The sequence below is a fragment of the Convolutriloba macropyga genome, chromosome 6, assembly GCF_964194025.1.
Source record: "Convolutriloba macropyga chromosome 6, txConMacr16.3, whole genome shotgun sequence".
NCBI lineage: Eukaryota > Metazoa > Xenacoelomorpha > Acoela > Convolutidae > Convolutriloba > Convolutriloba macropyga.
The window spans coordinates 16455874-16471152 of NC_134473.1; positions in this window are offsets into that span (position 1 = coordinate 16455874).

Here is a 15279-nt window from a genome sequence, read left to right on the forward strand (position 1 = left end):
GCCTTGGCATTCTTTTTATCTGGAGCATCTCAGAAATTGTCCAATAATTTGCCATCTGTTATTCCTAATGTAATTTTTGGTCTAACGATTTTAAATTCTTGTCCTCGAAAACGAGATAAACAGGTGAAGGCAGGAGGTCATTATGTCGCTGCGCAGCTCTCTTAGAGCCTTAATAGACTAAGTGTGCGACTCATCGAAACTGTTGAGCGGACAAAAATTCATGGTTTGAAGGGCGGCTCGTAGTCGTAGGATTTCACCGGAGTCAAATTGGCTACTAACGGAGTCAACCACTCGCTAGTTGTTTGAATGCAGGTGCAATTTTCCTGACGTTATTAGGTTGTTTTAACATCATGTGCGAAACAGATTAAAAACCAGAAGTGTTTCGAGTATTTGAGGCGGCGGAGAGTCCCTAGTCGCAACAAATTTTCAACAATTTATTTTGTTTGCGGTTTTGCTTACCGCAAAAGAAAACGTCTTTGAGTAGCGATACAACATCTCATGGGAAAACAACTAAGTTGTAGCAGCATCAATCAAAGTACTTGCGTTTGCCATTACGGCGGGAAAAAATCAGAGCAGGTAGATCTTTAATTTAAGGCCGTTCTAGGACGACAAATTTCTTTCAGGTTGATAGCAGCAGTTTTTAAATCAAATTATTGCTTTTTCGCAACTTCGTTGAACTATTTTTTGTGTCGTAGATTAGAATCGTTAATTAATAGCCACCGTCGTCTCAGCCGGCTGTTATTGCAGCGCTAATTAATATTCAAGAATAAGATTGTAATGGAACGCAGTCTTTTTGGATCGTATTGAGGTGTTGTTTTTTTCTGACTCGAATAGTACTAACGATGACGTATTTTTACTAATCGGTGGGTGCTGGAGAAGTGCCGCTTTAAAAGAAATTTGAAGGAGAACAATTCGCGAAAATTTAGCGTCGGTTTGACTCTGAATAACTTCGGAGAGTAAAGAAGAGAGTGATTTTTGTTCATACAACTGTTTTCGACAGCAAATTTGTGTAGTGTAAAAAATTCTTGTCGAAGCTAGTCAAATTTTTTATTCAACGTCAGGCTTTTTTCACGCCGATAAAAAAATTTAATTATAAGCTCGTTTTCTTCTAACAACCCAAAAGAGGCGATAATGAAAAAATAATCTGTTTCGCAGTGTTCCGGCATTCAGAGGAGTTCAATAGTTAATGCTATTTTGGTGAGTTTCGAGCTACTTAATTGGGTTTTTCGATTATTATGTTATTTTTTGGCATGTTGTTCCCTTTTCTGATTTCTGTAAGAATTCGAAAGATGCCTAATGTTAGTTAAATTTCAAATGCATATTTAACAGATCAACTTTTTTCTGTGAAAAATGTTTAATATGATTATTTGATGAAGTAAATGACGGTAATTAATTTTTTAAAGACCGATTTCTTCGTTTTTCAGTTTTCTATATTTTGTTTGGGAAAATTGTACATAATCTGGTGACTGCGCTTGACGCCAAAAATTTTATTCGAAAAGAAAACAAAGTTCATTATAGATGAAGCCCTGTTTCGAAGTTTTTGACCATAAAGCTATCAGAGATCGCCAAATCAATTGTTTATCGTGAATATTGTTGGGGTTAAAACCGTTTAATTTAGAAATTGAGTTCATTTTTATCTATCTGAAGCTTAAAGGAAATTCAATAGAGGTAATCAAAACTAGATAATTAGAGGGTAATATTGCTTGAAATAAAAAACTTTTTGATTTTTATTCTGAATAGGCATAGACTTTGACCAGAACCTCGTTAAATTTTGTCGATGGCCTTGGCGTTCTTTTTATCTGTGGCATCTCAAAAATTGTCCAATAATTTGCCATCTATGTTATTCCTAATGTAATTTTTGGTCTGACGGTTTTAAATTTTTGTCCTCAAAAACGAGATAAACAGGTGAAGGCCGGAGATCATTAAGTTGCTGAGCAGCTCTCTTAGAGCCCTAATAGACTAAGTATGCGACTCATCGAAACTGTTGAGCGGACAAAAATTCATGGTTTGAAGGGCAGCTCTTAGTCGTAGGAGTTCCCGCACAGTCAGCCTCTCACCCCTACCCCCCCCCCCGCCGCCGCCGAAAGGCACACTTCGCGCTCACCGGAGTCAAATTGGCTTTTAACGGAGTCAACCACTCGCTATTTGTTTGAGCGCAAGCGCAATTTTCCTAACGTTTTTAGGTTATCTTTTAACATCATGTATAAAACAGATTGAAAAAAAGAAGTTGTTCGAGTTACTTGAGACAGCAGAGAATCCCTTGTCGCAACAAATTTTCAACAATTTAATTTTGCGGTTTTCTTCACCGCAAAAGAAAACGTCTTTTAGTAGCGATACAACATCTCACGGGAAAACAACTAAGTTGTATTAGCATCAATCTAAGTACTTGCGTTGGCCACTACGGCGCAGAAAAATTCAGAGCAGTTAGATCGTTAATTGAAGGCCGTTCTAGGACCACAAATTTCTTTCAGGTTGTTAGCAGCAGTTTTTGAATCAAATTATTGCTTTTTTGTCACTTCGTTGAACTATTTTCTGTGTTCGTAGATTAGAATCTTTAGTTAATAGCCACCGTCGTCTCAGCCGGCTGTTATTGTAGCGTTAATTGATTTTCAAGAATAAGATTGTATTGGAACGCAGTCTTTTTGGATCGTATTGAGGTGCTGATTTTTTTCTGACTCGAATAATACTAACGATGACGTATTTTTACTAATCGGTGGGTGCTGGAGAAGTGCCGCTTTAAAAAAATTTTGAAGGAGAACAATTCGCAAAAATTTAGCATCGGTCGTACTCTGAATAACTTCGGAGAGTAAATAAGAGAAGAATTTTTGTTCATACAACTGTTTTCGACAGCAAAAATTTGTACTGTGAAAAATGTTCTCGAAGTTAGTCAAATTTTTCAATCAACTTCCTGGTTTTTTCATTCCGATAAGAATTTTTGATGATAAGGTCGTTTTCTACTAACAACCAAAAAGAGGCAATAATAAAAAATGAATCTGTTTCGCAGTGTTCCGACGTTCTTAGGAGTTCAATAGTTTATGCTAATTTGGAGAGTTTCGAGCTATTTAATTAGATTTTAGGTTAATATGTCGTTTTTCGGGATATTGTTCCCCTTTCTGATTTCTGTAAGAGTTCGAAAGATTCCTAATGCTAGTTAAATTTCGAATGCCTATAAAACAGATCACATTTTTTTTTGTGTAAAACGTTTAAAATGAATATTTGATGAAGTAAGTGACAGTAATTAGTTTTTTTAAAAACCGATTTCTTCTTTTTTTAAGTTTTCTATATTTTGTTTGGGAGACATGTACATAATCTGGTGACTGCGCTTGACGTCAAAAATTTTAGTTGAAAAGAAAACAAAGTTTTTTTTATAGATGAAGCCCTGCTTCAAAGTTTTTGACCTTAAAGCTATCAGAGATCGCCAAACCAATTGGTTCTCGTGACTTTTGTTGGGGTAAAATCCGTTTAATTTAGAAGTTGAGTTCATTTTTTCTATCTGAAGCTTAAAGAAAATTCAATAGAAGTAATCAAAACTAGATAATTAGAGGGTGATATTGCTTGAAATAAAAAAAAAATTGATTTTTTTTTCTAAATAGGCATAATTTTTGACAAGAACCCCATTAAATTTTGTCGTTGGCCCTGGCATTCTTTTTCTCTGGAACATCTCAAAAATTGTCCAACAATTTGCCATCTATGTTATTCCTAATGTTTTTTTTGGTCTGACAGTTTTAAATTTTTGTCCTCAAAAACGAGATAAACAGGTGAAGGCCGGAGGTTCTTAAGTTGCTGAGCAGCTCTCTTAGAGCCTTAATAGACTAAGTATGCGACTCACCACAACTGTTGAGCAGGCAAAAAATCATGGTTTGCATTCATGTTTTTCAGTGTTAAATGTTTAACATAAAAAGTTTTTGAAGTAAATGACTACGTAATCAGTTTTTTTAACCGATCTTTTTCTTTTTTTTCGATTTTTCTATATTTTGTTTGGGAAAATTGTACATAATCTGGTAGCTGAGCTTGACGTCGAAAATTACAGTCAAAAGGAAAACAAATTTTGTTTATAGATGAAGCCCTGCTTCGAAGTTAATGACCTTAAAGCTATCAGAGATCGTCAAACCAATTGGTTCTCGTGAATTTTGTTGGGATTAATACCTTTTAATTTAGAAGTTAAGTTCATTTTAATCTATCTGAAGCTGAACTCCAACTGTGAATACTTTCTGACACTTCGCATCTTCTTTTATTTGTTTCATTAGGGCTTTGTTAGTTGAGCATTAACTGATTGTCGCGCCACATCGTTTTTATTGGAAACGCAATTAACGATAAGTTTGGTTTAAGTTCAAAAAAGTGCTCTGTTAAAATTGTTTGAAACGTCTCTGCCAGCCGGGAACTAATATGGATAAATGTCAATTGCGAGAAGAGAGTGAGAGAATGTTTGTTTTAAAATAAAGTTCTGGTTGTTTCCAAAAGGCATCTAAAAGTATTTATCCGGGAGTTAATGACTATTGAATCTAAATTCAGAAGTAGAAATAGTTACACTTTGTTGAACCCGTGTGCACTGATTTTGAACGGTTGAATACGTTTGAATTACTCAAAAACGTTACTTGTTTTTTACGAATTTCAAATCCTCTCAAAAAGTGCTGAAAACAGCTGTAAGCGATCACTATGCCTTTAAATTACTATTTTCTGAAAATACCAAATTTTCCAACAAAAAATGTAATAAGATACAAGTATGGGCAAAATTACAGAACCCAGATACTCTCAATCAAATAAGAGCAAAAATTGTGTCTTACAGCAACTTTCTGCTCAAGAAAAAATTAAATTCCATCAATTGCAATGAGTCATTGATTAAATTTCAAGACTTTTTAAACATTGAACTGAACAAAATAACTCCGGAAGAACTCCATCTGTTAGAAACAAGAGAAACTGGATTGACAACGAATTTTAAAATGCTGCTAAAAAACATCGCTTAAGGCAATTGCATTTAAAAGAAAAATCTTCATCAGCCAAAGAGAAATATGAAAATCAATCCAAAGTGGTAAAGAAACTTTTCAGGAAAAAGATGAGACAATACTATCAAACAAAAACAAATAAAAAAGCTGGTCAAAACACTCGAAACTTTTTTGATGCTGTAGAAATAATGGGTGAATCCAAAAACCTAGAGCTTAAGGAAGTAGAGTCAAAACTGGAATAGTTTAATAATTTCTTTGCAGACATAGGGAAAAAACTTACAGAAAAGTTTAGTGCTAAACGCAGTGAGAACCACACAAAGAAAAATGTCAACAGTCTTTTTCTCCAATAACAATAATAACGGAGATAAACAAAAATTAGTGTGATCTGAAAAACAAATGCAGTGTAGATGCTTTCAATTTGAATAACTATTGCATACGGTTGCTTGCGCCAGCAAGTTCACCTTTTCTATGCGAAGTCTTCAACTCTTGTCTAAATTTTGGTTTGTTTCCTGATTGCCTGAATTGCAAAAGTCCCAATATTCAAGGAAGGGGACGAAAGTGATCCATCAAATTATCGTCCGATATCACTGCTACCGGTGGTAAGTAAAGTTTTTACAATCTACGACAGAATTATTGTTTTCCATAATAAAGAAAAAGTGTTAAATGAAAATCATTTTAGTTTTAGACAAAACTGCAGCATATTTGATGCACTGGTAGAACTCAGCGAAAACTAAATTGGCTAAGTATTAAAAAGAAAAAGATCAGTACTTTCTTGGACCTCAAAGAAGCCTTTGACACCGTGGACCACCAAATCTTACTAGCAAAGTGCTCTAGTTATGGTCTAAGAGGACATGTTTTGAAAGTTTTTGAAGTCATATTTGAGCAGAAGACTTCAATACACTGAAATAGGCTCAAAGAATTTATCCATGAGGAGCATAGAAATTGGTGTCCCACAAGGCTCAATAATGGGTCCTTTGCTTTTTATTATATACATAAATGACCTGACCCTAGAAAAATCTGACATAAATTCCATCCTCTTTTCAGATGACACTGTAGTTTATAGAAAAAGTAAAACCAAAACAAATGAAACTAAAATCAATGTAATTCTTCAGAAAACGAAAACAGCCTCCTGGTTGAAAAGAAATCGACTGACTTTAAACGTCGAGAAGACAAAATGCGTCGATTTTTTGAAAAGAGTGCAAAAGAAGTCTGAAAGGGTGTATATTAACAGTAACACAATCCATAATGTTGAAACTTTTAAGTATCTAGGTGTGCAGATAGACCATAAATTAAGTTTTAAAGAACATGCTGAAAATTTAATGAAAAGAATGTTGGGTTTCTGCTCTCTTCTCTACCGAATTAGGAAGGTCCTAACAACAGTTCAGTTATTTCAAGTCTAACGTATGTACAACAAGTAATTCAATACGGAGTTTTAGTTTACGCTAACACAAGCAATCAAGTACTCAAACCCCTGAATCAAATAGTGAAAAGAATAGCCAGAATCATTACATACAAAAAAAGGTTTGACTCCAAAACAAGTTAGCGGAAAGAACCGCTACTCTATAATATATCAGAGCTCCGCCCGTATGAAATACGCAAGATGGCAATAAAAATAATACAAAAAGAATGTTAAATCCCAATTTTAAAAAACTGTATTTCAAGGGAAGAGCTTCCCAAAATAACAAATGCGCGAAACAGTTCTCGCAAATTGTGTTTATTTAAGAACAAGTTTGTCAACTTCTCACTGCAACCAAAAGTTCGTAAAATGGTTAATTGCTTGCTAAATGTTTCCCCAATTTTGACCAATTGATTTTTGATCTTTCAAAGCGGCAAGTAAAAGACTTTTGTCACAAGTTTTTGGAATTATATATTATTGACAACGATGAGTTGCTATCTTGGTTTAAAATTTAAGAACAAACCGAGTACTAAACTCGTTTTTTTAATGTAGCAAGAAAAATTTCATAATCTTTACATATAATCTTTGATGTGTACAATCTCTTTCGCTAGAGATACTTGAAAACATGCCAACCTTGGCCTAAAAGTGTTCGCCTGGAGTTTTTAATTCATTAATGAATTTCGATATTAACTTCTAAATGTAAAAGAGCAAGTTTCTTCTTTTTCTAATCAATACTCTGGAAACAATTTATTATTATTAATAGCTTTTATGAGACTTTGGCCAATCTTAACAGCAAAAAACCGTAGTTAGTAATGGCGTACTTTTTTTTAATTTCTGGAAGTTACTTGTCAAAAGCATATTATAGTTTCATACATAACCACTCAATAGTGCAAGACTGTAATTCCGAGACTTGACAGTGTAATTCAGAAAATATGACTATTCAAACTAAAATTAAAATTTGAAAATTTAAAAAAATTTATTAAAATTTAACAAGAAGAAGTATGTTGATTGGACCGTACAAAATCTCGTTTGTATGGTGAATTCAAAAGTTTTTGATCACTATGAACAAATTTCACTTGGGACATAAGGCTCCATACGCAAAACTATCAAATAATTACCGGGTGTTCTGTAGCTGGGGGCGCATAATGTACTGGGGGATGTGTCGCAAATGAAACAATTCCAAAAATCATATCCATTTATTTCAAAGTATCAAAAATTACATTGATATTAGAGTCCAGACCTTACAAAATAACAATCTCCAAGTACAAACTTTCCATATGTCGTGATTTAACTTTGAGACCTAAAGAACTCCTCTGGGCATATGACACAGAAATCGGTCAAGTTGATTGATGGGGGCTACCATGTTCCAACAAAAAATCAATCAAAAAATTTTGTACATTTTGACGCCATATTTGCACATTAACAGCGTTTTCTGTTGCAAAATTTTACTGCGTCAACAAGATAAAGAATTGTAATTGATTTTAATGATTAGTTTTGAGATATTCAGAAACAGCACGCACCAAAAATAATTTAAAACCTCATTTCTTTGGCCTCTATTACATCCACACAAAAACTCCCAGAATCAGTGAGCAGACAAAAGATCTCGATGATCTAGAGATCTTTTTAAAAAACTTTTCGAAAACACAGCAGTAATTTTCACATAAGTAATTTTTATAACACATAAATTGGGTATTTTGAAGATTTGAGAATTCAAACTAAAAATTACGATAACGTCAAATTTTTCATAAAATATGTTGACTACTTACAAAGAAACTACCATAAATTAACTGCTCAATAGAAAATATGCCAAAAAGTGAACAGTGCTGATGGCAGAGGCAACAAAAACTTTTTGAAATCAAAATTGCAAGGCGAATTTCCGATTTTTCAAGTACACTTACTCGACTTTTCTACTTTTTTGCACTACAATTCTCCGTGTCCGGACATAACAGTCCCAGGCAAAACAGTCCCAGACAAAATGGTCCCAGACAAAATAGTTCTAGATTGCAAAACAGTCCCAGACAAAATTGTCCGAAGAAAACAGACAAAACAGTCTCAGACAAAACAGTCCCGCACAAAGCGCTCGTTAGACAGATCAAAAAGAAAGTGCAGCTTTGATCTTGAAAGAAAACTTTGAAGTCGGAAAATTAAAATCACCGTGGCGCAGTAGTGTGTGCTCTGGACGCACATTTGGAGGTCACTGGTTCGAGTGCCAAACTTTCACAGATTTTGACTCAACGCATTAATTAATGAAAGTTAATGCGACAAACAAGCCAAACTGAATCAAATTATCAAAATATTAAAAGTGGACGCAAAACTAGTTGTTGAACTCAATAACATGTTTAGTTTTAATTGTGAAGCATATAAAAGAGTGTCTCACGATGTTTGGCGTCGTAATTTGGACGCAAATTGTTAATATGGAATTCATTCAGACAAACAAATACGCTGCTGTATTACAAAATGAAATAAAATCAATTCTCAAAGATCCTGACTCTTTGTTAATCTTTTTGGCTTGGATGGTCAACAACTTGTGAATTAGACCGAATTCAGAGAAAACCTAAATGTCGATTAGATTGGAAAAGTCCATCGCAATGCTAATTGTGGATTAAAAAGACAATTATCAGTTTTGCGGCAACTCATATCACTGATCACAAGAAAAAGTAAGTCTTTACGATACACCAGAACAAAAGTGAAATACTCAATGAATTGCTGGTGGGCAGAATATACTATCGAAATTCTGACTCCGTAACTTTTATTTTAGCCTAACAGTTGAAAAACGTAAAAAAATTGTAAATAATTCAGTCTTTGTTTTGACGGTAAAACAATTTGACAAGGATTTGAGTTCTTTGTGTTACACTTGCAGTTGTGGTGATGATAGCAGTTGATGAAATGCTCAACAGGTTTCCTTAAAGATGCTGAAGTCACCTTTTGTTCCTCGAGTTTATCAACGCTGAGAACTGTAATTAAAATATTACACTTTTCCTAGCAAAATATCGCGAATTCAGAAAAAATTGTTTGCGTGGAACAGAACAAAATTAGTATAACTGTATAATTTAGTAACTGTATAATTTAGTATAATTTATAGTTCAAAAGCTGAGAGCCTATAGAATACATCGTTTTGCTGTGAAGCCCACCCAAGAGTTGGAATTGAGAACCATAGCCAACTTGGAAGTGAGACACACTCAAAAAATTTTATCAACTGTCAGTTTATTCTCATTTAATTTAATTTCTCTTGAGATACGATTTTAATGCGAATGAAATACATAGTACATCAAAGGAGGCCAGCAAATAAACCAACAACGATAAGATAAAATATGATCAAGCAGTTGAAGTCCTCTAAGGTACTTGGGACCATTCAGAGTACATGTGATAGCCTGAAGTTATTACCTGCTTCAATTACCCGGTTCGAAAAATTTAAGATAAAGCTAGCAACGCATTCATAACCTGAATTAATTGAAAGTAGATATCTAGAGTGCCGCTTTCAATACCGCGAATAATAAACAAAATGCAATTAATCTTGAAAGGTAGAAAATCATAAGATCTAATTCAAGATAACTTCATTTTAATGACAGATTTTTCAAGATCAATTAAGAATTCTTGGCGTATATTGGTAGACATTCAGCATACAAAAACATAAAACATAGAAAGTGTGAGCCATATTCTGCTCGCAATGAGAAAAAGCAACGCAATCTTTACTTCATATATACATCACAAGTTTTGTCGCTTTTTAAAATTTGATGCTTTTTGAAATTGGAATAAACCAAAACACGTTTGGAATTAATAGAAGCATGTATGTTTATATCGATATAAAAGATGATTTTAGTGCATTGGACCCTAACTATAAGAGAAGTTGCCCCGGCTTCATTTTTTCTACCACTCTAGAGGAGCAAGGAACGATCACAGATTCTTTTGATCATTAATTTTCTATTTTATTGACGTAAAAAAGACGATTCTTACCCCTGTAATGGTATCCCTGTAAAAAAACCAGTCGAGTGTCCACTTTTAGTTTAGTTTTTGAGTTATTGAGTAGAAACTTCGATGAGGTAAAATCTTGTGAATATCGGTCAAAATTTACGGCTTTTCTTTGTTCAATTTTTCAATCTTTTATTAAAATTTTGCGTCATTTCGCTTAAATTTGCTAAAACTTAACATCATCTGGGAAATATTTTATTTTTAAAACCGAAAAGAAAAAATTGTTTATCCACATTGTAGAATACTTTCGGTCTGTTTTTACAAATGTTGGTCTGTTTTTTCTACCGTTCTTTTAACAATGTTTAGCTAAATTTGTCCAATTTTCTGGCCTTTTAAGCATCGGTTTAAATTCTGCTAAAGCAAAGTTTATTCAAATATGGGAGCTAATAGCAAATTTTATGCCTACTGCAATTGTACATGCTGAATGTTTTGGAATTATTTTACTTCAGAAATAAAAGAAAAAAATGTGACACCACATGAACCTTTTTCATAACGACATTCATATATCAACGCAATCAACCTAAAGGCTTCTGTTTTAGCTGAGTGATCCAATGTTCATATCAGAAAATAGGTTGATTTTATCCAGTTGTTTTCTATTATTGTCCATATGCAAAACCAATACTAATTTAAATTGTACCATCTGAAAAAACTAACTACGCAGCTTGAACGTTTTGTGCGTGCCAGTTCGCCTTGTAAATTATTCTACATTCAGTTTCACAAATCTTAAAAAAACGTGACACTAAAAGCTTTCCACACGACACCAGAAACGTGAAATTTTAATTGCAATTCTTTAACACCAAAAATGAAATTAATAGACAAGCCAGTGTTGTTGCTTGGTATTTCACTAAGATAATCAGTTTAATTGGAAACAAGCTGTTCTTTTTTTCGGAACTTTTTCTGAAATAATTGAAGAATGAAATTTAACTTCAGATATAGAAAACCTTGTCATGTCTTTTTTATAGTTCTCATGGCCTGCAGTTGAACGCTTGTCAGACGCTTTCATAATACAAAAAGTTGAAAACTTTTGAACCGTCCATTTATTTATTGTATTTATAGAACGCAAAAGAACAAGTCGCACTCACGAATCTGTGTTATGGCAAGTATTTAGCGAACTAAGAGAAAAGTATCACAAAACCATCTACTTGAGTTTCCATTTTAAAAAAGTAGTTTTGAAAGCTGTAAAGATCAGTACTTTTTTCATAAAAAATGTTCAACGCTTTTAAATTCTTTTCAAAATCAAGTTAATAAAAAGGCTATTACAAAAATCTCATTAATTGTTTACAAAAGATAATATTTGAAATTAAAATTGAATTTGCTTGTTGCTCCAACGAGTTTAAGTTTTGTAGTTATCAAGTCTCTTTCTTGCTTCCTACAGGCGCATAGAGTTACTTGAATGAAGGGCTCAATTAGTTTGCTTTTAAATGTTGAATAGTAAAAACTAACTATTTCCTGCCTTTAAAAAAACTTTTTTTTTATTTCATCGAGAATTTTGAGCATTGACTACTGATATTCAAGCACTGTCTTGTTTTTAGCATGATTTTTAGCAAATTCAAGCAAAAATTTAAAAAATAGGATAAAAGAAAAAATAGTAATTAGCCAAACCCATTTTCAATTGAACTACCTCATCTAACGCCTGTGCAATTAAAAAGTTTCATGAGTTGAAAGAGTTCGTCCTCATTTTTTTTATTTATACATCAACATAGCTGGCAGATTGCTCGAAAATAGCGGCAATTGCTTCGTAAGATGTAGTCGCAAAATGAGTATAAGAAACAGACCAAAAAGAAGGTTCTTTTTATCGAATGCTGAGTTGTTGTATTTTGATTAGGAATCTGTTAATTTTGTGGCTGCTTCTATTAGCAGCTCCCAAATAAACTTCAATTAGAGTGACACGCGTTCACTTGAACTTATCTTTTTCAATTAAGTTAAAACAGGTCATTTTCGGAGTAAAGAAATAATTCTTGAGAGTGAGGTAAGTCATGAGATCAAAATTTAAAAATTTGAATGAACAAAAATCTCTCTCCACGTAGAGAGAAAAAGGAAGGCACGCGCGCAATTCAGTTGAAAAAGCATGAATATTTACCTCTGTTTTTCTAAGATGACTACTGAATTCCAACATTGGATGTTACCAGCAGATTAGTTTGTAATGTTTAGTAATTAGGAACTGCTAGTGCGCCGAAATTGTTAAATTTTACAATCCAAGAATTGGATTGTATTGGCGCTCTTTTCTTTGTAAGATGTTTTCGCACATTTCTCAAGGTTTTGACATTTCAAAACACGATAAACAGGTAACCCCAGTGGGAATTAGGTTTCAAAAGAAACCTGAAGCTGGCTTCAGTAGTACTTCAATTGCTTAGAGTGGTGCAGGTGCTTAGAAAGCCTCAACTCAAGGTTAAAAGATTTTTTGGGAGTTTTGAGCTCAAAGTGTTGCAATTTTTCCTATTTTCGCCATTTTTCCAGTTTTTTTATTGAACTACTCTTAAACTTTCGTTTGTATAAAGTGATGGAGGTCTTTAGCAAGATACAATTAAGTTTTTATTGCTATTTCTTGGGCTCTACGTTTTGGTAATGCAAACGATCACGAAAAATGATACCAAATTTTTCAATTATTTTCAAGTATTTCAAAAACTTTTGTCAACTTTTGAGATTTTCAGTCTCAAGGGCCATTAGATCTCTTTTTGAGGGTTTGATAATAATTTTACTGCTTTTTTATTGGCAACGAAACTCTTTTTAACATTTTATTGTCGCAAAATTTGACCAAGTTTTAAAACAGCGTTGAATTTTTATCAAGTTTGTCCAAAATTTTTGTCGTTTTTTGCCAAAAAAACAGGGCCAAAAAACTTCTCTAATATCTGATAATAGGTTTCTGCGTAGCTGTGAGTTGCAATCTTTTTCAGCTTTTTAGTATCATGAAACTTAGCGGTTTTGATAAAAAAATTGCATTTTTTTCATTTTTTTGCAGTTATATTTTATTTAAACTTTTGTGGTCTCAATGGTCGAATAACCTCTTCATGGGTTTGCTATTTTGTTTTTGCATAGTTGCAGGGGCAATGGAATGGTTTTCAGATTCTTTTAAATTTCATTTTTTTTCAAAATTTCTGAGAATTTCTGCAATGTTCTTAGTTTATCGATGTTTATGAGACAATGCAACTTTTCAAGGCTTGAAAATAGGATACTGAACAGCCTCTCTCGAGAATAAAATTGTTCTGAGCAAACTATTATCTAAAACTTTAGCAGCATTTCATTAAAAATCGCATTGTTTTCAAATTTTTAATCCTTTTCTAAGTTTATCAATCGTTACGGGCCAATGGCCAATGATATTTCTTCATGACTTGCAGATAATTTACTGGAAAGATTTCAGAGAAAAAAGTGCTTTTTAAACATTTTATATTGCGAAATTAAGAAACATTTCGCAATACTGACTTTTTTAAGTGTTTGTAAGGTTTCTCGATTTGTTTGCTATCTTTATTGGTCAAAATATCTCTTTCAAGACTTGTGCATGGATAAACGGGTATGTTTAATTGGATCAAATTTGGGCTTCATTGTGAAAGCTTCAACAGGTTTTAGCAATGGTTATAATTATGTTCAGTTTATTGTATTTTAGTTTAAGTTTTAAGATTTTTCTTCTTTTTTGGCTGGCGTTTTTCAACTGATCTTCTCATCAGATACAGTAGCTCTAAGTTTTTTATTCAATTATTTGAATTTTCAGGACCTTTCCTCCTATGTTTCTTTCGGAAGACGTTTTCACACATTTTTCATGTTTTTGATCTTTCAAAACGGGATAAACTAGTAAGGTCCAGAGGCCATTACGTATCGTTAGAGTCCCCATGCCAGATTTGTATTCTCTCAAGTGCTTATAGTGGTGCAGCTGCTGGAAATGCTTTAAAGGAAGGTTAAATAGGTAACTCGTCAGAGTTTTTGAGACAAAACGGTGCAATTTTTCTGGCTTTTCTTCTATTTTTGAGTTCTTTGTTCGATCAGTTTTAGGTTGGCGTCTGCCAAAATTGATGAAGGTCTTTTGCAAGATATAATTGTTTTTTACGAGCATTAGTTGAGCTATATGTTTTGGTACTGCAAACATAAACACGAAAAACGATACTAATTTTTGTTATTTTTCCAAGTTTTTGGAAAAATTTTGTAATTCTTGAAATGTTAAAGCCTCGGAGGGCATGAAAACCTCCCCTAGATTTTCTGATTTTAGGTTTTTGTTTACATTTTAGTGGCAACAGAATTTTTTTCAACGTTTTAATTACAAAAAATTTAGCAATTGATAAATTTTGAATTTTTTTTTCAATTTTTCCGAAAATTATTGCTATGTTCCTAGTTTACCGACATTTATTTGCTAATGAAACTTTCTAGGGCATAAAATTGGGTTGGCTAGTTTTTAGTGGCAATTGCACGATTTTAACATTTAAATGTCACGAATATTAGCATTTTTTGATAAATTTTGTTTTTCTTACGTCCTTCAAAAATATTTGTCTTTTGTTCAGTCTTGCTTCAGTGGGAAGGCAACTTCCTCTAAGATTTGATAGTTTGTTGTTGCGTAGTTGCTAGGGGCAATGGAATCGTGTTGAATTTTTTAATAAGACGAAATTTTGCAAAATTTTTTTAAAATTTGTTTTTTGTTTCAAAATTTCTGAAAACTTTTAGTCATATTCCTAGTTTGTCAATCTTTATGAGCCAAAGTAACTTTTTAAGGCTTGCAATAGGGTTAATGAAAAGCCTTTTGAGACAATGAAATGGTTTGAAGAGATTAATATCACTTTTAGCAACAATTATCTAAAATTTGCAATTATTTTCAATTTTTTGAATTTTCTTGTTATTCTCTAATTTTATTGCTCTTTGTGGGCCAATGAGTTTACGTCTTTCAGATGGTTTGTTGGACAGATTTCAGTGGTTTTAAGCATTCCAGAATAGCAAAATTAAGTTCTTTTGTTACTTTCATTTTGAAGTATTTCTCAATTTTTTCTCTAT